Genomic DNA, 16,865 nt, shown 5'->3' on the forward strand with positions numbered 1-16,865 from the left:
ACATAACGTTTCCCATCAACCCCAAATAAACTAAACTTGCTTTCATCATTAAAATGATCTGTGGACACTTCTCCTCTGTCCACACAACATGCTCCTTTTGACTCTTTCTGCTAATGAGAGGTTTTCAGTCTAAATGCTCTTAAACGTCGTGACACTGTATGAAGAGACAGATCCTTACCTTGTTCAGTGCTGAACTACTGAGCAATTCCAGCTGCAGTGTAGAAACAATTACCCATGGAGATTCTCCGCATTATCCTGTCCTCTCTTGAATTTGTCTTTCAAGGGCAACCAGCCTTCTTGGGCTTGGGGGACTTGAAAAAGTTTGTGATGTTGTAAAGACACAATATTATCAAAATCACAGACTTGGAATGACCAAACTTTCCTTTCTATGGCTGATCGGGTCACTCCTTTGGCCTTCATCTGGACAACCTGCTGCTGGAGGCTTTTAGTCACTTTGGAATAGCTCACCATTTTTGCAAAGTCAGTGAAAACTAGAAAATTAGGTTGCAAGTCACACAGGGCTTATCAGATAATTAAGGAAATTAGCACCAGGTGCCAGATAAACACCAATATCTTGCAGATATCTGAAAGTGTTCTCAAATTTTGATCCGTGTTCTTTTTCATTGATCTCATTTACATTTTTATTATTTGCTTTACAATAAATTCAGTTTATGAAATAAGCGGAAAATCCTGTGAGTTTCCTCATGTAAGGAGATAATCACACAGTATGACACAATGACAGTAACGTTTAGGAAATTGTGTGTTGTTCGCTAATTTTGATCTCCAGTATAAACACTCCTGTCCAGTACCATATGTAAATGTGATAATCTTGATGGAGGGTAACTCCGAAACACGTAGAATAATGTCACATCTTGACGACAAAGCACTCTTCTTTATTGCACAGCTAACCCTTTCCACTCATACAATTAATATAATCTGTTATGATCCGGTAACCGTGGAAAATGACAAAAAACTCCCATTGGTGAAAAAACACTAAGGAAACCGGAGTAGTTGGAACCTGAGCTGACCGCAATCCCTTAACTATCAGACCACACTAGAAGTAGCTGTGGAGTGTTCCTAAAAACCTAGACTCCACGTCACAGCCTGAGAAACTAGCTACGCCTCACAGAATGAAATGAGGAAATCTACCTTACCTCAGAGTAGTCCACAAAGGACTAGGTAGCCCCCCACATACAAAGATTACAGTGATATAGGAAAACACAATACTCAGGAAAAATAGATTTAGCAAAGGCGAGGCCCAACTAACTAGATACAAAGCAAAGGAAAGGAACTGATTGTGGTCAGTACAAAATCCCTGTAGAAAAATACCAAACTCCTGATAGTAAAAATGGCCCTGGAGGTCAAATGACCTCACCCCCACTATATCAGGTACTCCTGTAAATAATTGGGGAACAAAATACCAAAAAGAACACAAAATACAGAAGAGCAAATAATCAAATTAGACAGTGATAAAATCCCTTTTCCTGCAGGAGAGTCAGCACAGGGGAAACCCCATGCTCACAACACGAGAAACAAAACTTCACTTGCAAGAAAACAGATACAAAGCAAAACAAGGAAAAACAACCACCCTAAGGTGTAAACCAGGAAGCAAGGCAAAAACTGAAAACGTATCTGCAGAAGTCTTGCTCAGGGATACAGGGAAGGACAAAACTCCAGACCAGGAACAGAGACTGAGGAATATACAATTATAACCAGTGCCCGCAGGGCAAAAAGTGATCTCCTACATAGACCAGACTTGTCTGCAATAGGACTTCCCCAATTCTCAATTAACGCCGACAGCTGTCTGAGTCACAGACTCAGATTCAGCTCCACTATCATTCCTGGCCACCAGAGGGAGCTTCAAAACAGCACCCACACAGACGATATTCACAACAATAATCACTGTCAGGATTCTGCTCTGCTCACTGGTTCCAGCAGTCATTACATGACCATTCCACTCATGCAATTTTCATACTTATGGTCATGTGACAATTAGCTTTTCTTCCTGCTTCTCTATTTTTCACTGAACATTGAGTGGTCAAATGACAACTAATCAAAGTGCTTGGGGGGGCGCCAAACTGAATCCTGCCCCAGAAAACCTAGATGCATCTCTGAATGTTCCGATTACTGAATTGCAGTTCTTTATTTAGCCAGCAGGTGTCATGCGTGCTCCATTGAAAAGCTGTTAGTTGCGGAATGGGATTATCATGATGTGGATGGAGTGTACAGTGTCTAGATACACAGTGCTGCATACGCTTATTATTAACCCACGCTGCTTTACTGTATACAGATTTCTCTTTTGACGTATTTCCTAGAAAGAGGCTGAATTAATGGGTGAAGCTGCTAGGAGGCACATATGTACTTTTTAAAGAAGAGAACTTGGCCGGGTCGACCTGCTGATAATGGCATAATGTGTTCTTACCCTCTTGTCATTTTCTAGAACACTGAATAGAGTTGTAGGAATTCCAGACGACAATGATGGTGGCTTGGTAGTAGGTCACCACTAGAGATGAGCAGACCTGTGGAAGTTCGGTTCGGTGGGTTCATCGGGGCTTTTGATAAAGTTCGGATTTGGACCGGGACTTGACCTGAACCCCAATGAAAGTCACTGATCTGGCAGTTCACGTTTCTGCCCACATTCAACCAGCCATAGACAGATCACTTCCGGTGAAGGGTTGGCTGGGTTTTTCTATTTTTTTTTTTTTTTTTTTTTTTTTTTTTGTGTGTGGTGCACACTACATCCAATTACGCTGTTGTTACCCCCAGCGCGAGCCGTTGAACAACTACAAGTGTACCGCCCCGGGGCTCGGCCGGCTGCCGAGCCGCTCGGATCCGGGCTCGTCGGTGGGTGGCTCGAGCTCCTCCCGGACCCAGGGGGGTCACGTCGCTCTGAAGGTATGCTGGCGCTACATGAGGGGTGGTGTTCGGTGGGGAGGTGCATGGCCGAGGCCGCGGTTGTTTTTGGGGGGTTAAGTTCGTGACGCCACCCACGGGTTGTGGTGAATGGATGGACACCACCGGTGCCGTTGACTAGGCTCCCAGGGACAGTGTTGCGCAGCTTGGTGTTGACCCCTCCGTGGGTAGGGGTTGATGGTCCCGGGGGGTCCGAGGGAGGTGCTGAGGCGGGGAGATGGGTGCTGGCTTGTTGGTGCGGCACGCGGCCTGAGGGCACTGTTGTACTCACTATTACAGATACACTGGAGTCTCTGGTAAATCAAACAAGATGGTGACGGTGGTGCACTTCTCCCCTTTTTTCAGGTTGGTGGTTTCCGCCTTTCTCCTGCACCTCGCTTTTAGTAGAATGGTGACTCCTATGCCTGAGCAACGGTAGTCCGCTACCCAGCTTTGTGTGTGCCGGTAGAGCCCTTTTGCCTGCAGACGCTGGCCCGCGGGATCTCGATGCCTGGGCGGTGGCTTTCTATCCCTATGGTTGGGCTGTTGTCTTCAGTCGGGTCTTGGGTGGGAAAGGACCTAAAGTCCGGACCCCAATCAGTGAATTCGACTCTGTTCAGTGGCTTCTGGGCCTCGTACTGAGTCGGAGTACCCCTCCTGGTGCTCCGGTTTCCAATCTGTTCCGGGTTCGGTACCGGCGGGCCACTACCTGGTCCCGGTCCCTTACGGTTCCACCGGCTGTAATCCCAGCTCCTGCAGGCGGCCACCACCCTCTGCCTCCTGGCCATAGGGTATCCGGGCTCCAACCCAGATCCCTGACAGACGTCTCCCCTCTGCTACAACTCTCCTCCACTGCTGTCACTACTCCTCTCAACTCCACTCGACTCTCTTTTTCCCGCCTCAGGCTCTTCCAACTCCTCGGTGGGCGTGGACAACCGCCTGGCCCCGCCCACGGGTGTGACTGTCAAGTCCTGAGAGGGGTGACTCATGGTTTTAAGGTTGGATATTGGTACCTTTTTAGGGGAAGGTGTTTGTGCAAGGGTCTACCTGTGACTACCTGGCTATTCCAGGGCGTCGCACAAGCAGCTCGCATTGGGTTAAGGACCAAGCGTACCCGAACACAGCGATGCTCATAAGAGTGGTTTGCATACTGTGACGTTGCACCTTGCAACATAGGGGGTTACTCGCTCAGCATGAGGGCTTCAGGTAGACATAGGAGGCACAGTTTCTTAAGATCACAGCCTGCTTTATTCCACTTCATAAAGCACCGCGCTGGTACGGACATCACATGGCATGTACAGGCAGGAAAACAGGTACATTCCCAAACCTCAGCCCTTCAGGTTATGTTCAGTCCACCAGTCGCTGCAGAGCCTTCTCAGATGCTGTTTCCTTACCTCCACCCATCAATACACCCAGCTACTTCCTCCAGCACAGGAACTTCAGTGCAGGGCCATGAGTGTGTCCAGAGGACTGACTTTCATTCCTGGGACCACACCCCGAGGTGGAGATATGGTGAACAGCCGTCCCACCTATCTCATTAGCTGTCCACAACAGAGCCGGCCCAGGTAACACACCTTAACCCTCTCAGCATAGTACCAGTGATTATATCACATATCCTCCCCCTCTGCCCAAAGCCGGAGGGTTTTGGCACCGTGACATAGCGGACAAGAGCACCCGCTCCGTCCGCCCCGGACTACAGCCATTGACGTACCGTCCGTCACAGTCACTGGACCCTCCCCAGCGAACTCTCTCATACGCCCCCTGGTCAGTCCCAGCTCTCCAAGGCTGCCACCCACGGTCAGTGTAGGAGAGAGTCTCTCTCCCAGTCGATACTACCGTTCTGTCTAACCCTGAGCTATCCCGACCACTAGAGGGGTCACTATCGAGGGGCCTCAGCGGTGAACTGCCAGAAGAGGCGCCATATCCAGGCCCTCCGCAGGGTCTGTGTATAAATCTATCGTGGGCTCTTCTACCCGGGCATCGTCGTCTGTTTCTCGGATTGTGCACTCTCTTGTCAACGACATTGGCTAACGACCCATCGCTACTTTCATTCAGTCCTTTGGATTGTGTCTCACAAGACTGAGACCGTTCAGAGTCTGTGCTATAGCCCGATGAATACCTGGGTCCTCTATGACCCTGGCTCCTTTTACCATTGGACTTGCTTTTGCCCTCTGAAGCAACACGTTCATCGAGCGGGCCACCTTTCTCTTCGGGGCCATAGCCCCTATATGGTCGCCAAACTACACCAACTTGGCGAAGTTGGTTTGCAATCTTCCGTCTTTCTCGATTCAATTGTTTTAACTCTTCCAGGTATCCCAAACGGTATTCTAGGAGGGCTCGTAGATCTTCAACACACCCAGTTGTGCCCACAATGGCACATGGAACCATACCGACTTCACAGGGCCTCCTGGCTTCGTTATGAATATCAATTCTTAATGTCGTCACACCGGTCTTATCAACCATCTCCTGCATGGCTCTTCCATGTCGTCCAATAAGTTTCAAGACCATCTCTCTGGGTACTTGCATGATCTCTTCCACAAACTCCAACAACCGTCGAGCTGTCTTCACCGCTTCTGCAGTTGTCCCATAGATACAAAATGTTCCACTGTCTTTATCTAAATGCACAGCTGTGACACCTGGAACCTTCCTGGCTTGCTTAATATTATTTCTTAGTGCTCTCAATGCCAGTCCAATTAATGCTTTCTTCACAACCACCACTTCTTGAAAGCCTGCGGTCAGCTGCGCCAAGCGTCTGGTGTCTTCATCCTTCTTTGCAGTGATGATCCACTTCGTACGAAGACACCGTAGGTGCTTGTCACTCAGGATTGCCACTCGCTTCTTTGTGACATCACTGAAAGAGCACACCACCAACTGATTAGTCTCTGCGGCAAAGTACATTTTACAGGCCCCTACTGCCTTCTGGAATCTCTCATGCACCTTCTCACTGGCACAGGCTTCTCTTAAGTCTTCCGGCACGTCTATCCGGCACTTGAAGACTGGTCTGCTTCCTTCACTGTCAAGGACACTAGACTGTTCCTGAGGTCTCTTGCCTTCCTCCATATTCTCCACCAAAGGCTTCACCTGTTGAGTTACACACGCCTCGGAGTCCGCCCCGGCCTCAGAGCCTTCGGGTTTCAGGCTCTTAGCTGAGCCAATCTTCTTGTCTGCGATCTTGGTCTTACCCACTGAGTCAGTCAGGCTCTCAGCTTCTGATGAGACCTCACGTCCAGACTTCACCTCTTCCTCAGAGGCTCTTTCCGCTTTTACAGCACCTGCTGTGTCTTGGGACTTCACTGCATTCCCTCCAACTTCCACTTGGGTCTCTGCAGTGTCACCCTCTGCCTTCTCTTGGGAGTTTACAGCATCGCCTTCTACCAGGGTGTTACGCCCTTCAGCACGGCACTCTGTTCTTCTTAGAACCTTGGCCCCATTTTCAACATTCATCACTTCACCACTGGGTAGCTTACCGGTCTGCTCACCATGACCTTTGGGGATTTGTACTCCACCAACACTGCCCTGGATTCCTTCTCCTATATTATTCTGTAGGATGTCATCTCGTACAGCGCTATCATCCAACAGACCTCCAGCTTCATGCATGGAAATTATAGGAGACACCGCCATTACTTCTTTGGTCGGTTCCTTCCCTGCAATTTCACCCTGCTGATTTTTGTCGTGACAATGTGTCAGTTCAGTCTTTCATTCCTCTTTCTTTTGTAGGATATCACTGTCTGACTCTACCGTAGCAGTTGCTACTGGCAACGTGTTTTCATTTCCCAGGTATTTCACTTTCTCTGCACCCTCAGGCGACATACACTGTGCCACCTCTCGGCGCTTATTACGTCTTCGGCGTCGGGAGGAAGTTTTCCCCTTCTCACACTTCTGTACCTCACTGTACTTGCTTGTCACCTTTCTGGAGTCAGTGTCTTTACTGGAGTCATCGTCACTCCCCCTGGTGTCCTGGACTAACACGTCCCCACTTAACCAGATGTCGGCCCCCTTTTCTGGAGCTACTATAACTGTAGTGGTCACACTGTCACTTCCTTTTGGAGACGTCATGGTCACCCCTAACTCTTGACAGTCCTTATGTGGAGGTACCATCTCCTCATTGCACCCCAATATCCCACAGGGAATCTGTATAACCTCATACGGAAAAGAGGCTTTCTTAGGCGAGGGCCGACTCATTCCTGTGCAATCGGTCCCGGCCTCTGTCTTCCATAAATCCTGAAAGAGCTCAAAGTCCCGTCCTATGATAACTGGATATAACAGATCTGGCGCTACACCCACATCAGGGCGTCCCAAACGTTTGGCCGTTTGAATCATCACCCTGGCCAGAGGATATACTTTAGTGGTCCCATGCACACAACTTCCTTCTATCGTCCTACCCACCATCACATGGAGATCAGACATGGGTCTAACTAAGGTCAACCGGCTCCCCGGGTCTAACAGACCAGACACACGTAGCCCATTCAAGTCCACGGAGCACTTCTGTGGCCTCATACTGGATGGATAGCCTATACCGCAGGTAGGACATATGTAAGGCGAACCCCATTGCCCCTTGCTATAGTCTACCTGTTTGGCTTGAAAATGCTCCACCCCCTTCTGGGTCACCATCGCTTTCTGAGGCTCCGCCCCCTTTTGGGAAACCACCCCTTTTTGGGACTCCGCCCCCTTTTGGGCAACCACCCCTTTTTGGGACTCCGCCCCCTTTTGGGCAACCACCTCGTTCTGGGACTCCGCCCCCTTTTGGGCAACCACCCCTTTTTGGGACTCCGCCCCCTTTTGGGCAACCACCCCTTTTTGGGACTCCGCCCCCTTTTGGGCAACCACCCCTTTTTGGGACTCCGCCCCCTTTTGGGCAACCACCCCTTTTTGGGACTCCGCCCCCTTTTGGGGTTTCCATGCAACGTCCTTAGCCCCCAGTTCACACCGTTCGCCCTTATCTCCCTGGGCAGCCAGTGTCCATACCGGCCCCCGAAGGGAACGCTCAAACTGGTCCATGGCTGCCACATCGCTGCACACTGACAGCTCCTGCTGTCCCTGCACCAGGAACTGGTACAGCTCCTCCACAACGTCTGCAGGGACCATTCCCTCTTTTTGGCTTTTAGCCCCCACTGCTGTCACTGGACCTCCAGGCACATGCTGTTGGTGCTGCTGGCTCTGCAGCAGCTGGTTCAGGAGCTCCTCCATGCTGCAACGAAAAGAGGAACAGGAGGGGCGCTCCAATGGGTAATACCCGGTGGTCAAAGACAGGGGGGGGGGGTTAGAGAACCACTAACCTTTCCGGGTTGTACTGCCCGTACAACCAGGATCTCCAGCCTGTGGTGTATCACTGCTCACCAAGCAGGGCCTTGCAATTCCGGCTGGCCTGGAACCTCCAGTCGCTGGACTCTCGCCACTGCAGCACGGGTCCCCAACGACCTGCTGATTCACCACCAGGTGCTTGAGAGCGCTGTCCCTGTTCGTGGACCTGCCGATCCACCGCAAACCGCGTCAAAAAATTTTCGTGGACCCGCCGATCCACCGCAAGCAGTCCGTATCCACAGAAATATGTCCTAGGCCGTTGCCCCTAGCAACCAGGCTGCGTTGCCCCTAGCAACCAGACCGCATGCCCGCATTCTCCACCATATGTGACGTTGCACCTTGCAACATAGGGGGTTACTCGCTCAGCATGAGGGCTTCAGGTAGACATAGGAGGCACAGTTTCTTAAGATCACAGCCTGCTTTATTCCACTTCATAAAGCACCGCGCTGGTACGGACATCACATGGCATGTACAGGCAGGAAAACAGGTACATTCCCAAACCTCAGCCCTTCAGGTTATGTTCAGTCCACCAGTCGCTGCAGAGCCTTCTCAGATGCTGTTTCCTTACCTCCACCCATCAATACACCCAGCTACTTCCTCCAGCACAGGAACTTCAGTGCAGGGCCATGAGTGTGTCCAGAGGACTGACTTTCATTCCTGGGACCACACCCCGAGGTGGAGATATGGTGAACAGCCGTCCCACCTATCTCATTAGCTGTCCACAACAGAGCCGGCCCAGGTAACACACCTTAACCCTCTCAGCATAGTACCAGTGATTATATCACAATACATAAAGCATCCGAACTACGAAGGCAAACCCTGTTTTATTTATAAAGTCTGTGTTGGATACGACCACCGAATTTCGGATTTTCTCATCTCTAGTCACCACTATTGATTTTGTTGCTATAAAAAAGCCCCCACCTTAGGTGCAGTTTTATCTCCTAGTCTTTTTACAACTAAAAAAAATCCATCTACATGGCTTTCCATTAGCGGTTTTTACTGTTGTATCTAGGGGCTGGATAATACTACACCATGTTCCAAATTATTATGCACATTGGATGTAAGTGTCCCAGCGATTAATAATGAAACTCATTGATGGTCTTGTGTCTCAGGGTCTCTGGATCACTGAAATCAGTCTCAGATCCCTGTGATAATCAGTTTGCCAGGTGAGGCCCAATAAAAGAAAAACTGGATGTTCCACAATATTAAGCAGCCACAGTTTTCAAGTAACATGGGAAAGAAAAAGGATCTCTCTGCTGCCGAAAAGCATCAAATAATGCAATGCCTTGGACAAGGGATGAAAACATTAGATATTTTACGAAAACGTAAGCGTGATCATCGTACTGTGGCTGATTCAGAGCACATATGTGTTTGTGCTGATAAAAGCAGAATGAGGAAGGTTTCTGCCAGGCAAGTCCAGGCAGCAGCAGCTGCTAAAAAGCCATTACAAACCAGCAAACAGATATGTGAAGCTGCTGGTGCCTCTGGAGTCCCTCGAACCTCAAGGTGTAGGATCCTTCAAAGGCTTGCTGTGGTGCATAAACCTACTATTCGACCACCCCTAACTAGCGCTCACAAGCAGAAACGGTTGCAGTGGGCCCAGACATACCTGAAGACTAATGTTCAAACAGTCTTGTTTACTGATGAGTGTGGAGCAACCCTGAATGGTCCAGATGGATGGAGTAGTGGATGGTTGGTGGATGGCCACCATGTCCCAACAAGGCTGCGACGTCAGCAAGGAGGTGGAGTCATATTTTGGGCCGGAATCATGGGGACACATCTGGTAGGCTCCTTTAGGGTTCCTGAAGGTGTGAAAATGACCTGTGCTAAGTATATAGAGTTTCTGACTGACAACTTTCTTACATGGTACAAAAAGCAGAAACATGCCTTCAGGAGCAAAATAATCTTGATGCATGACAATGCACCATCTCATGCTGCAAAGAATACCTCTGTGTCATTAGCTGCTATGGGCATAAAAGGAGATAAACTCATGGTGTGGCCACCATCTTCCCCTGACCTCAACCCTATAGAGAACCTTTGGATTGTCATCAAGCAAAAGATCTATGAGGGTGGGAGGCAGTTCACATCAAAACAGCAGCTCTTGGAGGCTATTCTGACATCATGCAAAGAAATTCAAGCAGAAACACTCAAAAAACTCACAAGTTCAATGGATGCAAGAATTGTGAAGGTGATATCAAAGAAGGGCTCCTATGTTACATGTTACTTGGCCTGTTAGGATGTGTTGGATTTAAATCGGTCAATAACCACACAGCAAACGTCGTGTAGGGGTGAATGCACTTTGGTAGGGTTATCTATATAGTACGGGATAGCCCGGTGTATGCTGATTTGCTAATCTCAAAATGGTGTTGGAGTATTAGCTTTTAAGGCTGGGCTACAATTCCCTAGTCTCACTCCTTCCTACCTGCGGAGGTTAATACACCACAATGTTTTGGGCGCCCCCCGCTCAACGTCAGTTATTCCTGTAAACCCTATACTTAGCAGTGAGATATTTGGAGATATTCTGAGATATTCATCACACATCATGCAGTCAGTATTACGGATATTGCTAGAAGTAATAGTGTTGGTTATAAAAACGGTTCCCATATGGGACAACCTATACACAAGATTCCGTTTTGGGACCGATGAAAAAGTCTAGGAGTAATTAATAGGCAATTCTAATTAATCCAAATGACGAACCAATTTATTGTGGGCCCATAAGTAAATAAATTCCAATGCGGGTAAACTTATCTTGCTGGAGAATAAAATCCCAGAAGAATCCCGACGCGTTTCCCCCACTTTTTCTGGGGTTCATCAGGGGATGTTACCACAAGGTAAAGATTCCCTATACTTTAGGCCACCATATATTCTAGTGTCCTGTCATGGATCTGTGCAGAGGTTCAAAAAAAGAATGAGCGTCCTCTTAGACAATGCAGAGAGGACTTCAGCAAGCCCACTCTGTAAGTACGGGGCTGAAGGGCATCCATTCTTTTTTTGAACTTCTGCACGGATCCATGACGGGACACTAGAATATAAGGTGGCCTAGCTCAGTACCCATTTTTCACATGATATCTGATATCCCTCAGCACTCAACTTTTTCATGTTTTACAATACATCCTTTCCTCAGCACCCAGCTTTCCCATGCTGTGTGCTGAGGGAAAGATGTATAGCAAAGCATTGGAAAGCTGGGTGCTGAGAATAAGATGGATATCTGAACATGGAAAGCTGGGTACTAAGAGAAAGAGGGATATCAGCGAGTGGGAAAGCTTGGTGCTGAGGGAAAGCGACAAGTGTCAATATAGTTATCCTGTACCCCGAGGGGGGTGGGGACGGGAAGCTCAGGTCCAAATTTTGCAGCGGGGCCCATCAAACTCTAGTTATGCCACTGGTTATGGACATTCTATTTGCCTATTTTGTAATCTACTTAATTACTTGCACATTATGTTCTCTACAACACGTGGGTTGCACATCAGGTGCAATGAAAAAAACAATTCGTAGACACTTGTCAGACTCTAGAAATACATTGACTACTAAATATTTAGCGGCCTCTGAACATTTTTCAGAAAAACATGATTGTAATCTAACATCTTGTAGGATCCAGGGCATAGAAAAGGTTAAAATGCCATCTAGAGGAGGTGCCCATAGAAGGTTACTTTTAGGCCTCTTTCACACGTCTGTGTTTCCGGTACTTGTGACGTCCGTTTTCACATATACTGGAGACAGACACGTGTAGACCCATTTAAATTAATGGGCTTATGCACAGGTGCGTGTTTTCTCTGTGCATACGTGTGTCTGTGTGCACCAAAAGTAGACATGTCCGGTTTTCTCCGGTAGCACGGATGTCACACGGCTCGCACACTGATGTGCTCCGTGTGACATCAGTGTGACACGTACCGGAGAAAACACTGATGTCTCCAGCACTGCTGTCTCCTGCTTCCAACTCTTGCTCATTATACTTATTGCATATTCACTGCACCTTGGACCGGAGGAAGCAGCAGCGCCGGACACAGCAACACTATGGACCACAAGTAGACATATCCGCTTTTCTCCGGTAGCATGGATGTCACACGGCTCGCACACTGATGTGCTCCGTGTGACACGTACCGGAGAAAACATATGTCTGTGAAATAAACTGCTTTTCTAAACTCACCTGTCTCCAGCACTGTTGTCACTTGCTTCCGACCCTCGCTCATTATGCTCAATGCATATTCACTGTACCTTGGACCGGAAGCAGCAGCGCCAGACACAGCAGCACCATGGACAGGTAAGTATAGAAGTTCATGCTGTCCGTGTGCTATACGGATGTCACACAGTTAGCAGACTGACAGCATACGCTGAACACACTCATGGACACAGGTACACACATACGCACCATACAACACCACGGACCGGGCAAAACGTGTTAGTTTTACAGACGTGTGAAAGAGGCCTTAAATAGAGAAGCATGGTGGATATTTATCCTGCAATCTATGTTCCCAACCAGCTTAAACTTAAAGCGGGCTTTACACGCTACGACATCGCTCAAGTGATCTCGTTGGGGTCTTGGAATTTGTGACGCACATCCGGTCGCTTTAGTGATGCCGTTGCGTGTGACACCTATGAGCGATTTTGCATCGTCGCAAAAATGTGCAAAATCGCTCATCGGTGACATGGGGGTCCATTCTCAAATATCGTTACTGCAGCAGTAACGAAGTTGTTTCTCATTCCTGCGGCAGCACACATCGCTCCGTGTGAGACCGCAAGAACGAGGAAGCTCTCCTTACCTGCCTCCCGGCCACAATGCGGAAGGAAGGAGGTGGGCGGGATGTTCGTCCCGCTCATCTCCGCCCCTCTGCTTCTATTAGGCGGCGGTTCAGTGACGCTGCTGTGACGTCGCTGTGACGCTGAACTAATCGCCCCCTTAGAAAGGAGGCGTTTCGCCGGTCACAGCGACGTCGCAGGGAAGGTAAGTAGTGTGACGGGTCCGGGCGATGTTGTGCGACACGGGCAGAGATTTGCCCGTGTCACACAACCGATGGGGGCGGGTACGCACGCTGGCAACATTGGTACCGATATCGCAGTTTGTAAAGTACCCTTAAGACTTGACATATCATGATTAAGGATGATCAAATACCTCAAATATTCGGCTTTGCGAATATTTGCCCAATAAATCGCCACTATTCGCGAATATTCGATGCGCAATGTAAGTCTATGGGAAACCCCGAATAACAGCTATTCAGAACTATTCGGGCTTCCCATAGACTTACATTGCGCATCGAATATTTGCATAGCGACGACCTATTCGGAAAATATTCGTGAAGCCGAATATTTGAGGTATTCGATCATCCCTAATCATTATACTTAATTTAGAAAAAAGGTATTGAATCATACATATATTTTTTATAAACTTTATCTGATTGGTTCTATTCACTCACATGTTCAAGAGGATATGACATAAGACGCGGCAGTATTTTAGTTCAAACTATACAATGACTTTGTCCAAAACACGTTTGTTTGATTGTGTTGCTTTTCTGTTAATATATTTTTTATATCCTGATACAATCAGCTTTTCATACTTTTTTGGAATAAAGAGGAAGTTTTCACCTTTTCTAAACCATGACCCTTCCTTCACCGCCTGTCACTGACTTCTTAACACACTTTGGGCTTAGTCTTTCCGCAGTTTGTCAACGAACATAACGTTTCGCCTCAGCCCCAAATAAACTAAACTTGCTTTAATCATTAAAATGAAGTGTGGACACTTCTCTTCTGTCCACACAAAATGCTCCTTTTGACTCTTTCTGCTAATGAGAGGTTTTCAGTCTAAATGCTCTTAAACGTCGTGACACTGTATGAAGAGACAGATCCTTACCTTGTTCAGTGCTGAACTGCCGAGCAATTCCAGCTGCAGTGTAGAAACAATTACTCATGGAGAGTCTCCGCATTATTCTGTCCTCTCTTGAATTTGTCTTTCAAGGGCAACCAGCCTTCTTGGGCTTGGGGGACTTGAAAAAGTTTGTGATGTTGTAAAGACGCAATAATATCAAAATCACAGACTTAGAATGACCAAACTTTCCTTTCTATGGCTGATCGGGTCACTCCTTTGGCCTTCATCTGGACAACCTGCTGCTGGAGGCTTTCAGTCACTTTGGAATAGCTCACCATTTTTGCAAAGTCAGTGAAAACTAGAAAATTAGGTTGCAAGTCACACAGGACTTATCAGATAATTAAGGAAATTAGCACCAGGTGCCAGATAAACACCAATATCTTGCAGATATCTGAAAGTGTTCTCAAATTTTGATCCGTGTTCTTTTTCATTGATCTCATTTACATTTTTATTATTTGCTTTACAATAAATTCAGTTTATGAAATAAGCGGAAAATCCTGCGAGTTTCCTCATGTAAGGAGATAATCACACAGGATGAAACAATGACAGTAACATTTAGGAAATTGTGTGTTGTTCGCTAATTTTGATCTCCAGTATAAACACTCCTGTCCAGTACCATATGTAAATGTGATAATCTTGATGAAGGAGGGTAACTCCGAAACGCGTAGAATAATGTCACATCTTGACGACAAAGCACTCTTATTTATTGCACAGCTAACCCTTTCCACTCATACAATTAATATAATCTGTTATGATCCGGTAACCGTAGAAAATGACAAAAAACTCCCATTGGTGAAAAAACACCAAGGAAACAGGAGTAGTTGGAACCTGAGCTGACCGCAATCCCTTAACTATCTGACCACACTAGAAGTAGCTGTGGAGCGTTCCTAAAAACCTAGACGCCACGTCACAGCCTGAGAAACTAGCTACGCCTCACAGAATGAAATGAGGAAATCTACCTTACCTCAGAGTAGTCCCCAAAGGAGTAGGTAGCCCCCCACATACAAAGATTATGGTGATATAGGAAAACACAATACTCAGGAAAAATAGATTTAGCAAAGGCGAGGCCCAACTAACTAGATTGTTATGACCCGGAACCATGGAAGACCACCATAACTCATTGCTAAAAGGTGACAAGAGCATTGGCAACTAATCTGGCCGCCATCCCCTTACTAACCATCAACACTAGAAGTAGCTGAGGGGTGAACTAACATCCTGTACACCGCGAACCCAGCTGGAGAACTAGCTATCCTAAAGGAAGGAAAGATGAATAACGCTCTGCCTCAGAAAATAGACAAAGAATAGCAAGCCCCCCACATTCAAAGACTGCGGTGATATAGGAAAACACAATACAAAGATAGATGATAGGATTAGCAAAAGGTGAGGCCTCCACTGACTAAATTAGGAAAGGACAGGAAAGGGGCTGATGGTGGCCAGAGAAAAACCCTGCAAAATTCCAAATTCCTGATAGTACAAAAAGGCCATCAGATCGCACGATCTGCACTCCGTCCTATACCAGGCGCTCTTGTCATACCAATGAACAGAAAACAAGAATCATTACAAATTCAAAAAGCCACAAACACATGGACTTATAGGAGCTATACTCCAAACAAAACTGCAGAAAGTTTCCCAGCTAAGCAACTGAGAGTGAAAATCCCTGCATGCAAATAAACTGAAAACAACCACAGTAAATGACAAACTCAGATAAGAGTAAAAGAACCAAACAACCAAATAAGGAGCAAAGCACTTATCTGGGGTAGATGTGGTGTGGAGCAGAATGAAGCAGGCTGGTGAACAAAGAACAACTGACATCCGGCATAGCCTGCTATCAGACCAGGATTTAAATAAGCAGAGAGTTAGCAATGGAAACGCCCATTGCTCAACACACCTGGTCTATGTCCAAACCATTCCTGGCCACAAGAGGGAGCCTCCCAGCAGCCAAAGCATAACTGACATTCACAACACTAGATACAAAGCAAAGGAAAGGAACTGATTGTGGTCAGTACAAAATCCCTGTAGAAAAATATCAAACTCCTGATAGTAAAAATGGCCCTGGAGGTCAAATGACCTCACCCCCACTATATCAGGTACTCCTGTAAATAATTGGGGAACAAAATACCAAAAAGAACACAAAATACAGAAGAGCAAATAATCAAATTAGACAGTGATAAAATCCCTTTTCCTGCAGGAGAGTCAGCACAGGGGAAACCCCATGCTCACAACACAAGAGAAACAAAACTTCACTTGCAAGAAAACAGATACAAAGCAAAACAAGGAAAAACAACCACCCTAAGGTGTAAACCAGGAAGCAAGGCAAAAACTGAAAACTTATCTGCAGAAGTCTTGCTCAGGGATACAGGGAAGGACAAAACTCCAGACCAGGAACAGAGACTGAGGAATATACAATTATAACCAGCACCCGCAGGGCAAAAAGGGATCTCCTACATAGACCAGACTTGTCTGCAATAGGACTTCCCCAATTCCCAATTAACGCCGACAGCTGTCTGAGTCACAGACTCAGATTCAGCTCCACTATCATTACTGGCCACCAGAGGGAGCTTCAAAACAGCACCCACACAGACGACATTCACAACAATAATCACTGTCAGGATTCCGCTCTGCTCACTGGTTCCAGCAGTCAATCCATGACCATTCCACTCATGCAATTTTCATACTTATGGTCATGTGACCATTAGCTTTTCTTCCTGCTTCTCTATTTTTCACTGAACATTGAGTGGTCAAATGACAACTAATCAAAGCGCTTGGGGGGCGCCAAACTGAATCCTGCCCCAGAAAGCCTAGATACATCTCT

General features: G+C 47.2%; 1 protein-coding gene across 1 annotated transcript in view; it reads left to right on the forward strand.

The window, feature by feature from the left end:
- Window positions 1-16,865, forward strand: part of LOC142313160 (uncharacterized) — a 77,360-nt gene that overhangs the window by 20,315 nt on the left and 40,180 nt on the right. The gene's annotated exons all lie outside the window — the stretch shown is intronic.

Source organism: Anomaloglossus baeobatrachus, chromosome 5, assembly GCF_048569485.1.
Source record: "Anomaloglossus baeobatrachus isolate aAnoBae1 chromosome 5, aAnoBae1.hap1, whole genome shotgun sequence".
In the NCBI taxonomy this organism is placed as follows: Eukaryota; Metazoa; Chordata; class Amphibia; order Anura; family Aromobatidae; genus Anomaloglossus; species Anomaloglossus baeobatrachus.